At 30.4% G+C, this 18,347-nt stretch overlaps 1 protein-coding gene across 1 annotated transcript in view; it reads right to left on the bottom strand.

Moving 5' to 3' along the window:
* Positions 1-17,251, bottom strand: part of LOC124367561 (parathyroid hormone/parathyroid hormone-related peptide receptor-like) — a 113,536-nt gene extending 96,285 nt beyond the window's left edge. Inside the window, 1 exon segment of the mRNA XM_046824494.1 lies at positions 17,045-17,251. The gene's annotated coding sequence lies outside the window, so the exon portion shown is untranslated.
* Positions 17,252-18,347: the final 1,096 nt, after the last annotated feature.

The following is an 18,347-nucleotide window of genomic DNA, read 5'->3' as shown; positions in this document are numbered from 1 at the left end:
AAGCCACTTTTTTCCAAAGACTTAAACTAACAGACTCCAGAATCTTAAAACAAACCAATTTAAAACTAATTTTCTACGCGAAATGAGTACTACCACAGGAATATAAATTGGTATTGTTGTATTGTATGCAGCGTATAATTTACTATTCCGAATTAAAAATTTTTATTTTATTAGTTATACAGGCATAAATTATTAATACCGACAATCTGTTCTTTTAAAGTAATATCTGAAACCACTGAACCGATTTCAATGAAATTTTATACGTATGTATTGTTTGGTCCAAACAAACTCGATCAAAAAACGTAACATTTTATTATGAATTTAATGGTTTTTTTATCGAAAGTTTAATTCACACTTATAGAGCCTGTTTAATGTAATCAAATATTCAGTATATACATATTAGTATGACAGTACAACCATAAAATCTGTGTTTATTAATTTAACCACAGTTACAATTAATTCAATTTGTTTACATTTTTTATCTTGAAAGCATAGAGTAGGCTTAATAGTAACATAACTTCTTACATCAATCTTTACTGCAAACGCTGTTAAGAAAATATCCACTAGCATATAGTAAGAAAATATCCATTTAATAAAGTTAAAAATTATAATAAACATACACTTTTAACTGTACATTAAACTAATCCGTGTTTTGTTTGTATTGTTGATATAAACGCAAAGTTACTATATAACTTCAACTATACACATATAGTCTGTTATAAAACCCACCCTAGTTGTCATTTGACAGAGTAGGCTTGTATGTTCTGTATTAGTATGTATTATATTTAATGTTTCGTAAGTACATTATCCGGTTGCAGTACGAGTATGTTACAAACCAAAGCAGGTAAACCGAGCTATGGTTGTGTGCCTCGCAATGGGCTGTATATGTCACACTAATGCTGATAGAATGGAGTTGATACATATTAGAGTGATACATACTCGTATACAAAGCTCACCACAGACCATAGAGAGAGAGAGAGGCCTTTGACATGAATTGGCACATAATACGTAAATAGACTGTCTAGGATTTCGATTTGATCTTCATATGAATAGCTAATACAGAATAACAGAATACGATATGGAGAAATGAGAGTTAACAGATTTCTTTACGTAATTTCTTTCAATGAATACTCTCCATATGTGTTTTAATGTTTATACATCACTATACTTCTGGTTCCCTTTATAGTCTCATTTACGATTGTGGTGTTGTCTATGTCATATTCTGTATATTTTGGTCTGTATTGTGAATTACTTGATTTGAAATTTTAAAAATTATCAAGGTAGTTTTATGTTAATTTTTTATATCTTAAAGGTTTCCAGATTTTCAGAAGGTTCAGAAGGGTTTTCAGAAGGTTTCCAGCCTTTTTAAATTTATAAATGGTAGATTACATTTATTATATAAAATTTTCAGATTATTTATAGCTATTTTTGTCCTAAATTCTTAGATAATATTTTGAAAGAATTAGAAGAGACAGCGGGTATAAAGTGTTTCGAAAAGTACATAAAAACATATTGGATATAAGTGTAATGCGGCAATTTATTTACGTAATTTATAATAATTTCAATGTAAACCTAGTGCTGACGGACGTAGGACTTCCTTAAGTATGACTTAAGTGGGTTCGTTAGCTAGTCCTAACCAAAAGTATTTTAAGGTGGCTACCACTAGCATTCATGCAAAACCTCTACCTCGTTTACTTTACATAATGGATAAAAATAGAGACTATCTCTTAATGTTAAGTAACTAAAATCACCTTTTATAATTATTAAATACTCAATATCTTACCAGATTTCTAGGTGGTGACAATTTTAAAGAGAACTGAGTTTAATCATCGTATAGCAAAATAAATAAAAATATGTTTGAACTCTAATGTTATTTAGGACGATATTATTATTTACTTATTGATTGATATCTTGAAAGCTTCTAGGATACCAGACGGTTCAATGTTTGGAGCTGTATACGAAAACAATGAATAATTAGTAAGTGACAGTATAAGTAAACCATTAAAATTATACTTATTAAAGTTGTTCTTTCATAATGTTTACAAATATTAAAAACTTCAAATTTTAAACGTTTTATGAGTATAACAACAGGCCAACCATTATAGAGGTAATAGAGGTAAATAACTTCTGCGTCAATGTAGAAACTAATTTTATAAAGTAGTCTTCCATATTTTATTTATTTGAGAATCGTTTAATTCCTCTTCTCTCACTTTTTCTGCGGCGTAAAGTTTGAATTCCAGATCTGTTCGCGTTAATAAAGAAACTCTCGAGGACTGATACAGTTATTTAATTTATTGATAAAATGCTCTATAGCCTTAGCTTTTTTAAAAACATTTTACTTAGTCTACATTGGCATCACTGGTTTAATATAATGAATTTTTTAAAAACGTCGTATATTTACAGTAGGGCAATTTTATCTAGTAATTATCTCTTTCTATGAAGTAACAAGTTAAAATATTACCATATAAACCTTAGAAATTACTTAAATACTTATAGATTCTTATTTCCATTCTGATAACTATATGACTTTTAGAATACCCAAATCTATCAATATTCTGTCACGCCTTCAGCATTTCCCAAACGTAGTATTTTTTAGTGAATTCTGTACTTTCTTGATACTTAAAAATTATATAAAATTCAGTCTGTGCTATAATATAACAGTGTGCAAAGGCATTAATTGAAGATAGTCGATAGCATTGTTGCACACTGTATATATGTCCGTACGATTTGAAACCTAGAATATTCGAATAAAAATGTACGTTTTTGCCATGGTATATGTTATAGCTTTAACGATTTGACTTTTAAAAGGTTTCTTTACCTAGGATTGTACTCAATTACAGTAAATGAAATTTATCGGCAAAATAAAGAGCGAAAATTTCAGCCATATTCCAGATAGTAACGTATTAAAAACATAGTTTCATATCATTTAACTTTTTTAACACACGGTATCTTAAACTAATTCACAATAGATAAAGGGTTTAAAAATTAATATCAAGACTGTCACACTTTAAAAATAAAAATATAAAATACTATTAATTTATTTTGATTTATAATTAATCGAAAGCGGCCCTATTTAATATTAAAATGTCTACACAAACGGTTATGGTACCAAACGATTATTGAAAAGAAAACTTATGTACTTATTCGAATACTCTACATCAAAATGTTCTAATCGTGTAGATAAGTACTCCTATATACTCGTACAGATATATGAATACAATACTTTCTACTATTTGGAATTATTGGCATTGCACACGCTCACCAAGTAATACAAACAATTACTTTAGAATTTAAAATTGGTTTTCTTTTTAATTTTAATTTTCTGTCTTGTAAAAAATGCAGCACAGTCTTGGAATACATCTGTAATGGAGTCTTATAACGTGAAGTCTGAACTAGTTTAATAACGTTGTGGTTCGACTGTTTCTTGTTTCATCCAGTAAATATTAATTTCGTTCTCCTATTTACACATTTTAAATTTCAATATTTATCATTTCGGAGTATTGAGTTTAAAAATCTATGTTAATATGCCTTTAAAACTCAGGTAAATACACCAAAAAATGATGTAACAGAGAGAAGCCTGACAGGTGTAGTTTCACAGATAGAATGATGGCTCTAAGTGCACGGGGGATATGGCCAGAACCGGGATCGGCTCGTTTAATAGCTCCAACATCTGTGGCAGTGACAGGTAATTAAAACCTGTCAGAAATATATTTACTGTGTTTAATGTAGCCGAAATAAGTGTTACAAAACTTAATGAAAATCTTTCAAATGTAGTTAGTTATTGTGCAATAGCAATTGAGTTAGTATTATTATTTATTATTATATATTTTAATATCTCGCATTTACGTTTATCCTCTTTTTTATTTTGTGTTATATTAATAGATACAAATTTCAATAGCACAACATTTTATTTAAGGTTGAAAAAATGTTTATACAATCCAAGGTATCTTAAACAACACACAATCAATTCAGATGGAACAGATCTGTAAAATTACATTTTAAAAACGTAATAATTTATGTATTGGATCAAGGTATTTGGTTCTACAAATTTAAAGATATTAAGACATGAATTTCAGATAAACTATATGCTATGAAATGAGTAAGTAATTTTAAATGTGTACTATGGCAGCTTGGCTTAATTCAATAAATTAAAATATAATAGTTTAATAATATAATAGTATAATATAATATCAATAGTACTTCAATCAATCCACCCTTGAAATATTAGTAAAATGAACACGAAAACTGTATATTATATTGTAAAATATTTCAGTCACAAAATGTTATATAGAAGTAAAACGGTATAATTCTATCCTCGCATATATAGAGACCTATTTAAACCGTTGAATAGTTTTAATAACTATTTATTTTAAAATTATAGAACTCTAATTTCAAATTTCGGGTTTATTTTATGTTTTAAAAGAAATATAAGTTAGTTATATAATTCCATATCATACCAACTTATATCAAACATATAAGAACGCCCGACGTTTTAAGTATATTATTCATTTTCGAGAAATAGTTTAATGTGTAAATACTAGCGAAAATATAACAAACAAAACAGAATTCTTATGTTAAAAATTAAAATTTAAGGTTTATTCATACTGAAATGAACTGACCTAATCTGCAGCAAATACAATATTTTAAAACAAATAAAGAAAACAATAGAAAGTTTTTGACTCAGTACGAGAATAGTTATAACGTGCAGCGGTGTTAGACGAGGGCAATACAAAAACTAAGCACTAGAGAGTAAAGCAACGGTGAGTGTAAACTATGTACAGTTGCACCATGGAACTAATATATTCGTCGATCGTGAAGTACGAGGATAGTTTACATAACGTGCAGCTGTGTTAGACGAGGGCAATATTTAAACTAAGCACTAGAGAGTAAAGCAACGGTGAGTGTAAACGTTACACAGTTGCACCATGGAACTAATATATTCGTCGATCGTGAATCACAATGAATAGTTTATTAATGTCTCTGATTGCGTAACGTGCGTCATTGTGTTCTATAGTTAATTAATTAGAGCTTTTATTGTGTTCGGGTGGTTCTGTTTTAATTCTGTATTTTGTTTTAATTAGAACCTGTGTAATGTACTTGTAATGTTTAGATTTCACGTTATACAATTCCCATGATCACAAAAAAGCAAAAAATACATTACTTTTGAATTAAAAAAATATAAAAATCTGAATTTTGAAAGGCGTAAACACGTTCCAAACTAACCACTAATAAACCACACAACAAATTTTAAAGGCAAATGGTGAGTGAAAAAGCAAATATTGAGAAATGTCACTTTCCATTTATTGAAATATTAACAAGGTTTTCTGTGTGACTATTATTAGCCACACTAAACTATGTAAAACTGTAAAACTATGTAGTTGTGACTGCAGGATAAAATGACATCTCAGCTGCCATAAATTGAATTAGATGTTCATAAAAAACGGTTGGAGTAAAACACCAATTGTTTTTGAGATGTTTAAAATGAATGGATTATTCCACAGATTAAAACAAGAAACATTGATGGTAAAAAAATTCTATTTTAATGATTCTAAGTGGATGACAGAATAATAATTTTAATTGCTTCGATTTTAAAATAGATTTTTTTAAATCTAGAAAACCAGGAAATGTATTTTCTTGTAAAGCATTTTCAAGCTAAATAACATTTACATTCATTACTTTAAACGTGTTGCTACAGTGAAACTCTGTAGCTCATACGGACACATTGCACAATTTGATATGTTAAATCCAGATATCTAAAATTTAAGTTAGGCATGAACCATGAAATGTACATCATCGTTCTTGCTTATGTAAAAATAGATTAAGATATTAATAAAAAGTTGATTCCTTTAATTTGAAAATAATAAATCAATGATAAATATTTTCCTCTTTACTGCAATAAGAATGTACTTTATTACATACAATATTCAAATATTAAAATTTCTAAAAACAGTATCATCATAAAGATGTGATCTTCATACGATTCGATTTGATTTTTTCATATTTGCTCTCAAAACAGGATTGCCTGAAGAGCGAAGTGAACAAGCAAACGTATTACATCGAATACTAGGTAGTAACATGAAAAACGCATTAGTTTAGTTCAAACTAGAGTAAGGCAAAGGAATCCCGTTTTTATAAGAAGACTACTCGAGTATTACCCTTTTGCGTTCTTATCGTAATCCTAGAAATGTACTAAAATTGATTTTTCCACATGAATTGTGAAATAATACAGCCCGTTAATAATAAAAATAACTGTACGATGTCTGCCTCAACAAGTAAGTGCGTACGCGATTACTCAGGGCATGGACATTCATTCTTACATATCACTCAACCTCTTTCTTGAAGATTACACAGGCCATACACACTCATTCTTACATATCACTCACACTATTTCTTGAAGATTAAGCAGGCCATACACACTCATTCTTATAGATCACTCACACTCTTGAAGATTAAACAGGCCATACATACTCATTCATACATATCACTCACACTCTTTCTTGAATATTACACAGGCCATACACACTCATTCTTACATATCACTCACACTCTTTCTTGAAGAATACACAGGCCATACACACTCATTCTTACATATCACTCACACTCTTCCTTGAAGACTAATCAGACCATACACACTCATTCTTATAAATGACTCACATTCTTGAAGACTAATCAGGCCATACACACTCATTATTATAGATCACTCACACTCTTGACTCTTGAAGATTAAACAGGCCATACATACTCATTCTTAAATATCACTCACACTCTTTCTTGAAGATTAAACAGGCCATACACACTCATTCTTACATATCACTCACACTCTTTCTTGAAGATTAAACAGGCCATACACACTCATTTTTATAGATCACTCACACTCTTTCATGAAGATTAAACAAGCCATACACACTCATTCTTACATATCACTCACACTCTTTCATGAAGATTAAACAGGCCATACACACTCATTCTTACATATCACTCACACTCTTCTTGAAGATTAAACAGCCATACACACTCATTATTCTTACATATCACTCACACTCTTTCATGAAGATTAAACAGGCCATACACACTCATGCTTTAATATCACTCACACTCTTTCTTGAAGATTGTACAGGCCATACACACTCATTCTTACATATCACTCACACTCTTTCTTGAAGATTAAACAGGCCATACACACTCATTCTTACATATCACTCACACTCTTCTTGAAGATTGTACAGGCCATACACACTCATTCTTACATATCACTCACACTCTTCTTGAAGATTAAACAGGCCATACACACTCATTCTTACATATCACTCACACTCTTCTTGAAGATTGTACAGGCCATACACACTCATTCTTACATATCACTCACACTCTTTCATGAAGATTAAACAGGCCATACACACTCATTCTTACATATCACTCACACTCTTCTTGAAGATTGTACAGGCCATACACACTCATTATTGAGCACTTTACAGGTTGTCCACATTAATTTTAACTCTTGAAGAAGGTACATACAGACATACAGGCAGACAAGCAAAGACGGACAGGCTGGCGGGTATATAGACACAAACATATATACACACAAATTGACATACAGAAAGACATACAGACTATACAAGACATAAAAACTAACAGACATATGGACAGACAGGCAGACAGACGGTCGGGTACTTGCAAGCAGTCAGCAAGGACACACTCTCCGGCCGACTGGCTCTAGGTCAGGATAAGCCAGGTAGTCCTCTATGGATGTACCTCGTACTGCTCAAATAGTGCTTGTGTACGAAGAATATACAGGTTAAAAGAACTTATATAAAGGTATAACCACCGGCAATATGTGGAATATTTAAAGTACTGGTTTTAACAAAATATAATATTTTAGTTTTGAAATGTGTTTTGTCGATAACGAATGGTAGAGAACGTTAGTATATTGAAGCTGATTTCGTTTACTGAAAAAAAATATTTTATAGCAGTGACGAACGTCTTTGACCAAAGGACTGTGAAACGCTAACAAGAGATTAATAAAATATCTGTAGATATGCGCCAGTATAAAAGGAATTACCACCGGCTGTTCGATGGTTAATGTTTATGTTAGCGCACTTAATATTGAAGACGAATGGTACTAAAGTAAAGTTGCTTATTTGTAGAACTTATTTTACTGGAGTAAAACTGTAATTTATTTGTAATTTTCCTTTTGTGGTGTTTCCCAAGAATTTCTTTTGATGATTGTCAGTCATTCAGTTTAATAGGATTTTAATCAATCTCTAATGAAGCTATGATTTAAGTACGACGTACCATAACTGAACTCGTACATACGCAAGTAATGATCATGTTTCAAAACTGTTATGCATGTTTAAAAATCCAACTGAAAAATGTATATTTATCCTATTAATCTTATAACAACAGGTGGTATAATCCAGTGAAGATTACCTTATTTCCATCTTTTGATTTTATGTATGCACTTTTAAATCAATTATAATTCATCACACGTAATTATAAACGTCCAGAGTGGTCCATATTATCTAGTAAAGGTTTAATTAATTTTCATATTAATAATTGACGTAGATGATTGTAATAGTGTATCTGCAGGTTATGAAAAAAATATAATTTGGCGTTTGAAAAGTTTTGCAGTTAAGCAGTACTGGTAAAACTTTTTAGCTAGTAATGTATATCTCCTCAAAGAAACGTGAATTTAACTTTCTGTAGTAATAATGTAGATAAATTTTGCAAAATAATAAACGATAGAGGGATATTATATCCGTGTATTGTTATATTGAGGTAACAGCTGTTGGTAATCAATGTTGAGGTCAAACGAGCAGTATTGCTCCCCTGTGATTTGCTATATAGGTCAACATGTATAGTCGCAACATTTCTATTGTTTATTGGTGGTGCACGTACAGGGCATCTGTACGGTGATGGTTCATAAAATTCTATTTGTTCTATCAGTTTTTGTACTAAAAACCAGAACAATCGTGTTGTTCTTAAGTTTTTAAGATAACGACGAAATGCTTTTATTGTATTTAATTATTTAGGGTAAATATTTGCTTCTAGTTAGATTTGTTGTTAATTTATTTGTTGATTGAATTACATTTCGCCAGTCACATTAGGTTTACATTTTCATCTGATTCCTAAACTACCTTACAACCTTATGCTATAAAGGATTCAAATTCCCTATTCCTTTAAGCTACTCCAGCTACTAAAAGGTTTAAGTCTAATCGTTAACGAAATTTCAATAAACATTGAATCACAAAAAGTAATTGCTCCGCCGGGAGTCGAACCCGGATCTCTCACTTGCCGGGTGAATGTGCTACCATTACACCACAGAGTGCTTACTTTTTCCGATTCAATTATTTTGTATTTGCCGTATCTGTCACATATGCGTTTAAATAAGCAAACTAACATATGATCGGAAGACCAAATACCTGTCAAACGACTTTTATTTACATTCAAATGTATAAATGGCAATAGCCTTATTTAATTTCAATAAACATTGAATCACAAAAAGTAATTGCTCCGCCGGGAGTCGAACCCAGATCTCTAACTTGCCGGGTGAATGTGCTACCATTACACCACAGAGCGCTTACTTTTTTCCGATTCTATTATTTTGTATTTGGCCGTATCTCTCACATATGCGTTTAAATAAGCAAACTAACATGTTATCGGAAGACCAAATACCTGTCAAACGACTTTTATTTACATTAAACTGTATAAATGGGGCAATTATGTATAAATGGGTGGTAGCACATTCATCCGGCAAGTGAGAGACTCTCGGCGGAGCAATACTTTTTGTGATTGAAGGTTGAATGTTTATTGAAATTAAATAAGGCTATTGCGATATATATATATATATATATATATATATATATATATATATATATATACTAGCTGGCCCGGCAAACGATGTTTTGCCATCTAAATTCTTATTAGTATGTGCGAATGTGGTGTATGAGGGGAAGAAGCATGGAGCGCTGTAAGCGATAATGGAATATAAAAATTACAAAACATTAATGATTAATATTTTCTTATTTAATATAATTTATTCTGTATAGATAATTATCATATATGATACATATGATAATATTACTAACTACAACATCAATCCCTTAACGCAATAGGTTCTACAATATTTTTTATAGCCAATCTTTAGTTAATTAACACATACAAACTGAATGGTTTGCTCACTCGAGAGCATGCCACATATAATTGCCCGTGTGAAAAGCAATACTTCTACACGGATGCTTTTCTACAACGTACGGTGCAAACCTGTATGAACACTTCTGGTTCGTGTGAATTATATTTCCGACGCTAATGTTGAGTTCCCCTTCTTCCCCAGATCAATAAACAAATTTTAAAAGTGGTTTATTTATGGTCATTGTAATTTACTTTGATATTAGTGTTTTTTCCATTGCTGATTTTGCCTCTTTTCCGATCAAAAAAATTATATATGCGATATACACAGCTCTGATAACTCCACTTTTATAAAAAGACAAATACTTTAGGTTTAATAACAGTGTTTAAATTTAATGTAAATGTCAGACTACATTGTCTCTTGTATCTCCACTTCTAGCAGTTATCCGCTCCTTTGTACGCAATTTAGTAGGCCTTGCACGTATTACCACCACTGGTTTTAGTGAATTTTATTTCCGACGCTAATGTCGAGTTTTCCTTGTTGCCGCGATCAAGAAAATACATTAAAAGTTTACATTTACGGCTAGTCTAATTTACTTTGTTAGATAGTAACATTATCTTTTACATCTAACACTTAGACTAATATTTGATTAAAATTCACAGCTAAAAGTACGTTAACAATGCCACTACGCGTTTTTACCTTTTGAACTGAAAAAATTGTTAATATTTTAGAACATTTAGAGCTGGAATTATTAAATTAGTTTAAAAGCACAGTCCATTGAATTTTCATCTAGTATAGTTCTTGCTGACTGCTTCAAAGGGAGTCTTCGGAGTCAAGTCCTGACCATCTTATGTTTTGGGATATTTTGTAAAACAGATAAGGAATTATCTAATCGCTGAAATCTAAAACAATGTTAAAAATATTTTGCACTCACTGTAAATGTAAGCAAATTCAAAATAATAAACAATGTTTACACAGAATAGTTGATAACATTAGAAATGCTCTTTTAAATAATTTTAAGAACTTTAGCGGGATTATGTTACTACTTTAAAGACCAGTGGGGCGTAGCTCGGAGGTATTTTAGAAATAAGAATATGTATATTTGTATTCCAGGGACCTTAAGAATCTCCATGTCAAATTTCAGCGTAGTCGTCTTTAATAATTTATGGTTGAAGTAAAAAATCAAGTTAATTTTACAGACACACAATAATTCAACTATCGTTTAATAAATAATTTAAATTACTTAATGATGGTAATTACTGCTCATATCTAAAAATTTAATGATAGAAGATTTACAGTTTTAGTCGGCTAAGATGTCTCGCGAAAAACTACAAAGTTAAAAATGACGCAAAGTGGTATAAAATTCAAGCTTTAAGTTCAACCATAGATCATTAATTTTATACATCTTAACGTAGCGCCTTGAAATATAATTTGGCTATCTAACAAATGTAACTGTCTCAGTTTTTGCAGTTTCCAATATGTAGGCGCTTTGAAAACTTTGATCTTCTAAATTTAATTGGTGGACCACCCTGAACACTTCGCGGTGTGAAAAACAGACAGTAGCAGATTGCCAGGCCTACTGAATATGTGTATAAAATTTGGTAACAATCGGTAATACCGTTTCGGAGGAGTGAGGTAACTAACATCGTGACACGAGAATTGTGTATATATATATATATATATATATATATATATATATATATATATATATATATATATATATATAAGATATATATATATATATATCATTAAATGCAATTGGAAAGTGTTTAGGAGCGTTAAAAAAGTATTTGGACTACATTTTGACTTGGTTAAGGAAAATTATATTTTCTAGTATTCTAACACCTTCTTCCGAATAAACTTCCATTCGAATATAATTCGAATAACGGACAGGTTACATAAAAATAACAAAACAATCCGTTTAATCATTGAAGCCTGATATTCATGAACCTTTTAAAAAACATGTTATACAGAGGGTAGGATATTTGTTCTAAATTATTTTATATGTATTATTAAAGCTCATAGTAATTGCTATTAAAAGTGAGTTTAAATATGAATAATATGGTTTATTCAATAATATCTCAAACCTAATCAGTACCTAAGCTAAATATGTGATTAAGATTTCTGGATTTAGCAGCTATTTTTAACAGTTTTAGCAGAATAATTCCTACGTTATTTCTGAAAACACTATGATTGGAAATAAGCACTGTGTATTTATTGCCAGGTTTTCCACACTTTGTCATTTAAAGATATAAAAATTTGAATCTTTTAGGAATATTGAGCTATTCCACATTACATTACAAATATAAAAGAAGAAAATATATCTATTTATATGTGTATCTATACATATTTATTTATAAAAAATAAAATCATGACGAGTACTTTAATATATTTTGGAATATTTTAAAAAGGACTATTAAAATTCCATTGTACCGATTGACTTCATTTTGAATAACTTCTATTGCCTTGTACCTTAATACATTTCGTAATATAATATATTTGACCATTTATGCTCTTTAATATACTGTACTATTGTACAAAGTAATTAAATACACTGTTATTTCACCTCGAACTTTACAGAGCCATTTGAAAAGATTATGTATTTTTTACATTTTTGTCATGGGTTGTTTAAGATGTAACCCAGTTCTCTTTACATATATCGGTTTTGAGTTTACTCGAAAGTTTGATAAACTTCGCAATGCATCCTATAAATTTCAGAGTTTTGAAAAGTTTAGATATACATCACAGACATTTTAACGTTACGCTTATACCCCAAAACTTTGTCTCCCTTTAGTTCTTCAGTTAACGCGGTTAAGTTTAACGATTTACACTGCGTCAAAGTTTTTGCTAGCACCATACAATTCTTGAACATTTTTGGCATCACCACGGAGAGCCATGTATCTTCAGAAACATATTTTATATTGCAACTGCTAATAATAAACACCCGCCTTCAAATGTGATATGGAAAGACCGCAGCCGAATCATAAATACCTTAATGCTAATCAATGAACTATAAGACAACCGGTGATAATGCCAGTACTATGGCTTTCTTAAGGCAAAGTCCTAGCATTTGTGCGGTTAAATGCTAACTTCTTTATCAACGCTTTGGCTACCAAGTGGCGCAGAATTATATAGGGGGGGTGCCACCATGAATCACTGCAATCTATGGTAATAAATGGGTTAAAGTTACCTTTATTAATTATTTCTTAAAGTTTCCCTAATTTTGCTTCAACAGTAGTGTGAAGTATTTGAATATACTTTGTTTTTTGAAATTCTGTCCCATGTTAGGTTTTATACCTGTGTTCCACTAACTCTAACTTTCCCGTATTCAGGCGTTTCATGGCACTAATGTGTTCACTAATTCGTTGAAGTATTCAACATTTGGTTTCCTTACTGTAGACTGAGCCTCAGAAAACAAAATGAATAAGTGAATCAGTAAGAAAATCATTTTAAAAACAAATTATATTGGTTAGTGCAATAATGTGCCATAACTAGGTTCAAATCCTCCTTAAATCCTAGCCACGACTTATAAAGTGGAACAACAAAAGTAACTATTATCGAAAACGGTATTCTTACTAAAACATTAAATCTATTTGAGACAGATATTAAAGAATACAATACAACTCAGTTCGGCTTAAGGAAGTACAATTCCACGTAATCATGGTTCATGTCACATTGGTGAAAGAAAAACTATTGATATTCGCAAGACTTAATGGGGAAAATGTTTCCTGGATATATCGGAGTTTGGAATATAGTAACTAGGAAAATTAAATACGCAAATTACGAAGAAAATATATTTTTATACATTATATTTTTAAGGGGCAGTAATAAAATATTTCAAAGTAATCAACTAAACTGAAACGAGAAATTAATGGTATATTCTCAAACGGCTGATAAAGTAACTACATTGTCATATTGTTTTTCAATTGGACAAGCTTCAACCGATCTACTCGCCTTTCAACTCACTCGTACAGGTGGTTGTGCATTATTGTTAGTTACTGTTTAAAAGGTGTTGAATAAAAATGATTCAATATTACTGTGAGCCGAAATATTCCTTAATATAATTAAGCACACACACTAGAAAAATTGTAACTCAGTGTGAACTGAACAACTTGGATGTTAGTTTGTTTGATATTTTCAATTATATCTTCAAAATTTATTTTTCCTTCTTTAAAATTATTTGTGCTACGATCAGGGTTAATAGACAGTTTACCGTGATAACCGTATCAAAAGCATAAAGAATAGTGTAGGAATAGTTACCAAGATAGCTATAAAACACCGTGGAGGTGAATAAAAAAAGTACGCTTGTCAACGTACAGTATCATAATACGCACAGTGGGGTCATTGAGGAGCATTCAATATTGTGGGTAGGAGCTCCAACCTGGCTGGATTGTTCCATAGACTGAGTAACAACACACATATTACCAGTTATCTGCTGTGTGCAGTGGACATAGTGAGTCATTAATGTAACATATTGTTTCCGCTATCCTGTAATGTGCACATTATCCTCGTGCTCATTGGCATAAAGCCCTTTACCGTAGGTCATGGTCTTTACAAGGTTTATCATAGAGGGTAATAAAAGTGGCTGCTGTGTGTTTGGTTGCTTAGACTTTTGTATGACAAAACTTTTTCAAAATAAGAAACTAAATGTTTTAAAGTAAGCTCATGTTAAAATAATGTGGATATTTTATGGCCTTTTGGAATATAGTCAGTCATAAGAGAGAATTGCTTCCTCATTGCATAAAGTAGCTCCTTGGAGAGTAAAAGTAAAAGTACACACTTTTTTTGTCAAAAAACTAAATCCAATGCCCAGAGACTTTAGGTCAGAACTAAAAATTAACTCCCAAATATTAAAATACTAAAAATCTTTATAGTTGATTTAGCAGCTAAAAACAATTCGTCTCAGAACATGTATCATCGTACGCTAGTAGTGTCCTTTTTATTGAGTGGGATTGTTTGTATGCTATTTTATTAATTTTGAATGATCACACTAGAATTTATTACGAGAAAAAGGTTCAAACCCATCTACAAATTTTGATAGATCTTCCTGGAAAATGAAAACCGAGACCTTCAAAACAGTGAAGGTACATATGTACAAGTCAACTTTTGTAGTGAGAACATTATATCCTGGTAATCATTCCAGCTATTGGATGTAGCGACTGGACAGAATACAGTTATCGATCATCTGTATGGGAAGGGATATCTATAAACATACTTAGAGATTTGGTGATGCAATTTTAAACTAATAAAAAATTGCAGCAACAGGAATATAATTTCAGGTTTACAAATAAACAAACATATTAAAACGTATTTTCTGATCCGTCCTCGTATAATATTATATGATGAATTTTGGATAGGTTTATTACTAAAATTACTTTTATTGAGTTTTTTCTTAATTCTTAATTTATTTATCAGGTCTGCTACCAATAATAACAGGCAGAATAAGGCTTAAAAGGGAATCGGCCTCTCCATTCAGAAATGTTTTCAGAAACATTATACAAAATTGAATGTTATACATATATAATTTTATTCTTTGAATCTACATAAAATAATAATATCACATTTCCATGGCGATACGAATGTATATAGATTCTAAGGATAATGCATTTATAATTTAATATAGTTAAATAGTGTAAGTGTTAAGAATTGTAGGACTATATTTATAAAGAGTCACATTGCAGGAATACAATTTTTAAGAACTGTAAATAATATTTTATAACATACTGTTATTTTTAGAAACGAGATTGTTCGTAAATAAGGCAATAACATCTATTACAATTTACCGAATATTGAATATCCGTGTTTAATTTAAGAAGATGTTTTAAACCAGTAAGTTCTTTTTATTTGAATTTATGTAATGTGCAATCTGAGATCATTTTGAATGAGAATTAAAGTAACAAAAATAAGTGATTTAAATGTGGCACAATGATAAGTAAAACAATTTAAAAGTGGAGTAGAAGATGAAACTTCAGCAAAATGTCCAGTTATAAGAGTTAAAGTACACGTAAACAAATATCAGAGCTGGAAATGGTAATTAAAATATGGTATGCGTTAAAAGTTCTCCTATGATATGTATATATATATATATATATATATATATATATATATATATATATATACTATACATATCATAGGAGAAAATATGAAAACAAGAAAAATATGAATAAATATATATATATATATATATGATATATATATATATATATATATCATATATTTATATATATATATATATATATATATATATATATCATATATATATATATATATATTTATTCATATTTTCTTATTTCAAATACTAGCTTTCTATTCATAGAGAATTTAACAATTTAGCTCGTTAAACCCTTAGCAAGGTGTAATGATTTCATGTCCATTTATTTGTTTTCAATTTTATGAGCATTGGCTTACCTACGCATTTTAATGCTATTACTTTCTAGTTATACCAACATAAAAGCGAATAGCTTAAAACTTGCTATTTATGTTAAGCTAAACAAAGAGAAATTATATTAAGGCCTAAGAAATGTTAGTTGACCTTTAAAAATAGCAACATTGAGAAGTTTCCTATATTAAATATCTCAAAATGTACATAATTTTCCAATTGCATCTAAAGCAAACAGAGCTGCCTCTCTTGATGTTCATAATATATTTTAACATGTTACCTTTTTACTAAGACTTTGCTTAACATCTATAGCATATGTTTGCACAAGTGCAACATATTGCTAATAAAAATTTAATTTTACATAGGCAATAAATAAAAATACAGTAAGATACCTTACTAGATGAGCAAATTAAAATGCATTATCTTTAAATGGCTTATTGGTGTGGTGATTAAAGTTTAGGTACTCAAACATTTATAATTGTGTTGTGAAATTATGTTCTTACTTATAATCATCAGTTAATTTTCAAAAGTTATCGTACCTTGTTCATGTAGTTATTTTAATGCCGACTGAAGAACCCACTTGCACACCTAAACAGAAAATCTGTCATATCTTAAAATTCAAGAAAAAATGTATTAATATAACTATATTTGTTTGATTAATATTTACATAATTTATTATATTTGACACTTCTGATAACAATTACGTTCGATACATATTTTAGGTCCCGGTGAACCTTCTTCCCCGGAATACTGCGACGGACTGATCGGGAAGAGAGAGAGTTGGTGTTATCATTGTTGGGGGTGGTGGGTGTTGGATGTCATCGCTGTATTTACCCCCCACCAACAACCCTACACCTACCCCAACACCCAAGCCATCCCAGCCTCGTTTCCTCTGCGTAACCTCATCAGGTGAACAGTGCGATGGATATTTTACTACTACTTTTTAATCCAAACTTTCTTTTCTCTTCAATAACTTCCTCAGTTAAAATGTTGAAGATGGAGCTTATATTGGCTACAGTTAACTTATTAAATTTAAACACAAAAAACCAATATTTAATACTTTTATTTTTGTGAGGCCTTTCGATAGCAAGGCTATCTTAGTCAGACACATCACAAAAGTAGATACAAAAATTAAATTTGATTTTTAATAATAGTTAAACAAATGAATTAATATTAATTTGTCCTGTGTGGCGAGGTGTGTAAATACAATTAAATTATTACTGCTATTATTCAATATAATTTTTGAATGTTATTTTTTTATCTTCGTTTAAGTAATATTGAATTTTGTATTGTATCCACGCCACACAGGACAAATTAATATTAAATCACATGTTTAACTATTATTAAAAATCAAATTTACTTTTTTTATTTACTTTTGTGACGTGTCTGACGAAGATAGCCTTGCTATCGAAAGGCCTCACAAAAATAAAAGTATTAAATATTGGTTTTTTGTGTTTAAATGTAATAAGTTAACTTCCTCAGTGTTTCAATTACAAAGAACAATTAATTATGATACTATCTTGATGCACAAGATTGTGTAATACTTGAAGTTTTTTATCATTTTGAACACGTACTGAACCAGTAAAAGATGTTGCAGTTCAAAAGTGGCCAGGGGTTTCCAGCTGTTGGAAACCGCGCGCTCCTAAAGGAACATTAGTTTGTGAAATTGACGTGTTAAAATCATTACAATTTGCTATCCTGAGATCCAACGGTTTATTTATAATTAATTTAAACACAGAGTATCCAGATAAAGTTGTTAAGGACATTATGGTCACCGTCAAACGATGTAATATTTAAATTACCTCGTTAGAGCATATAAACCGATAATACGATACATATTAT

The sequence above is a fragment of the Homalodisca vitripennis genome, chromosome 8, assembly GCF_021130785.1.
Source record: "Homalodisca vitripennis isolate AUS2020 chromosome 8, UT_GWSS_2.1, whole genome shotgun sequence".
NCBI lineage: Eukaryota > Metazoa > Arthropoda > Insecta > Hemiptera > Cicadellidae > Homalodisca > Homalodisca vitripennis.
This window is presented reverse-complemented; position numbering and strand designations above follow the sequence as displayed.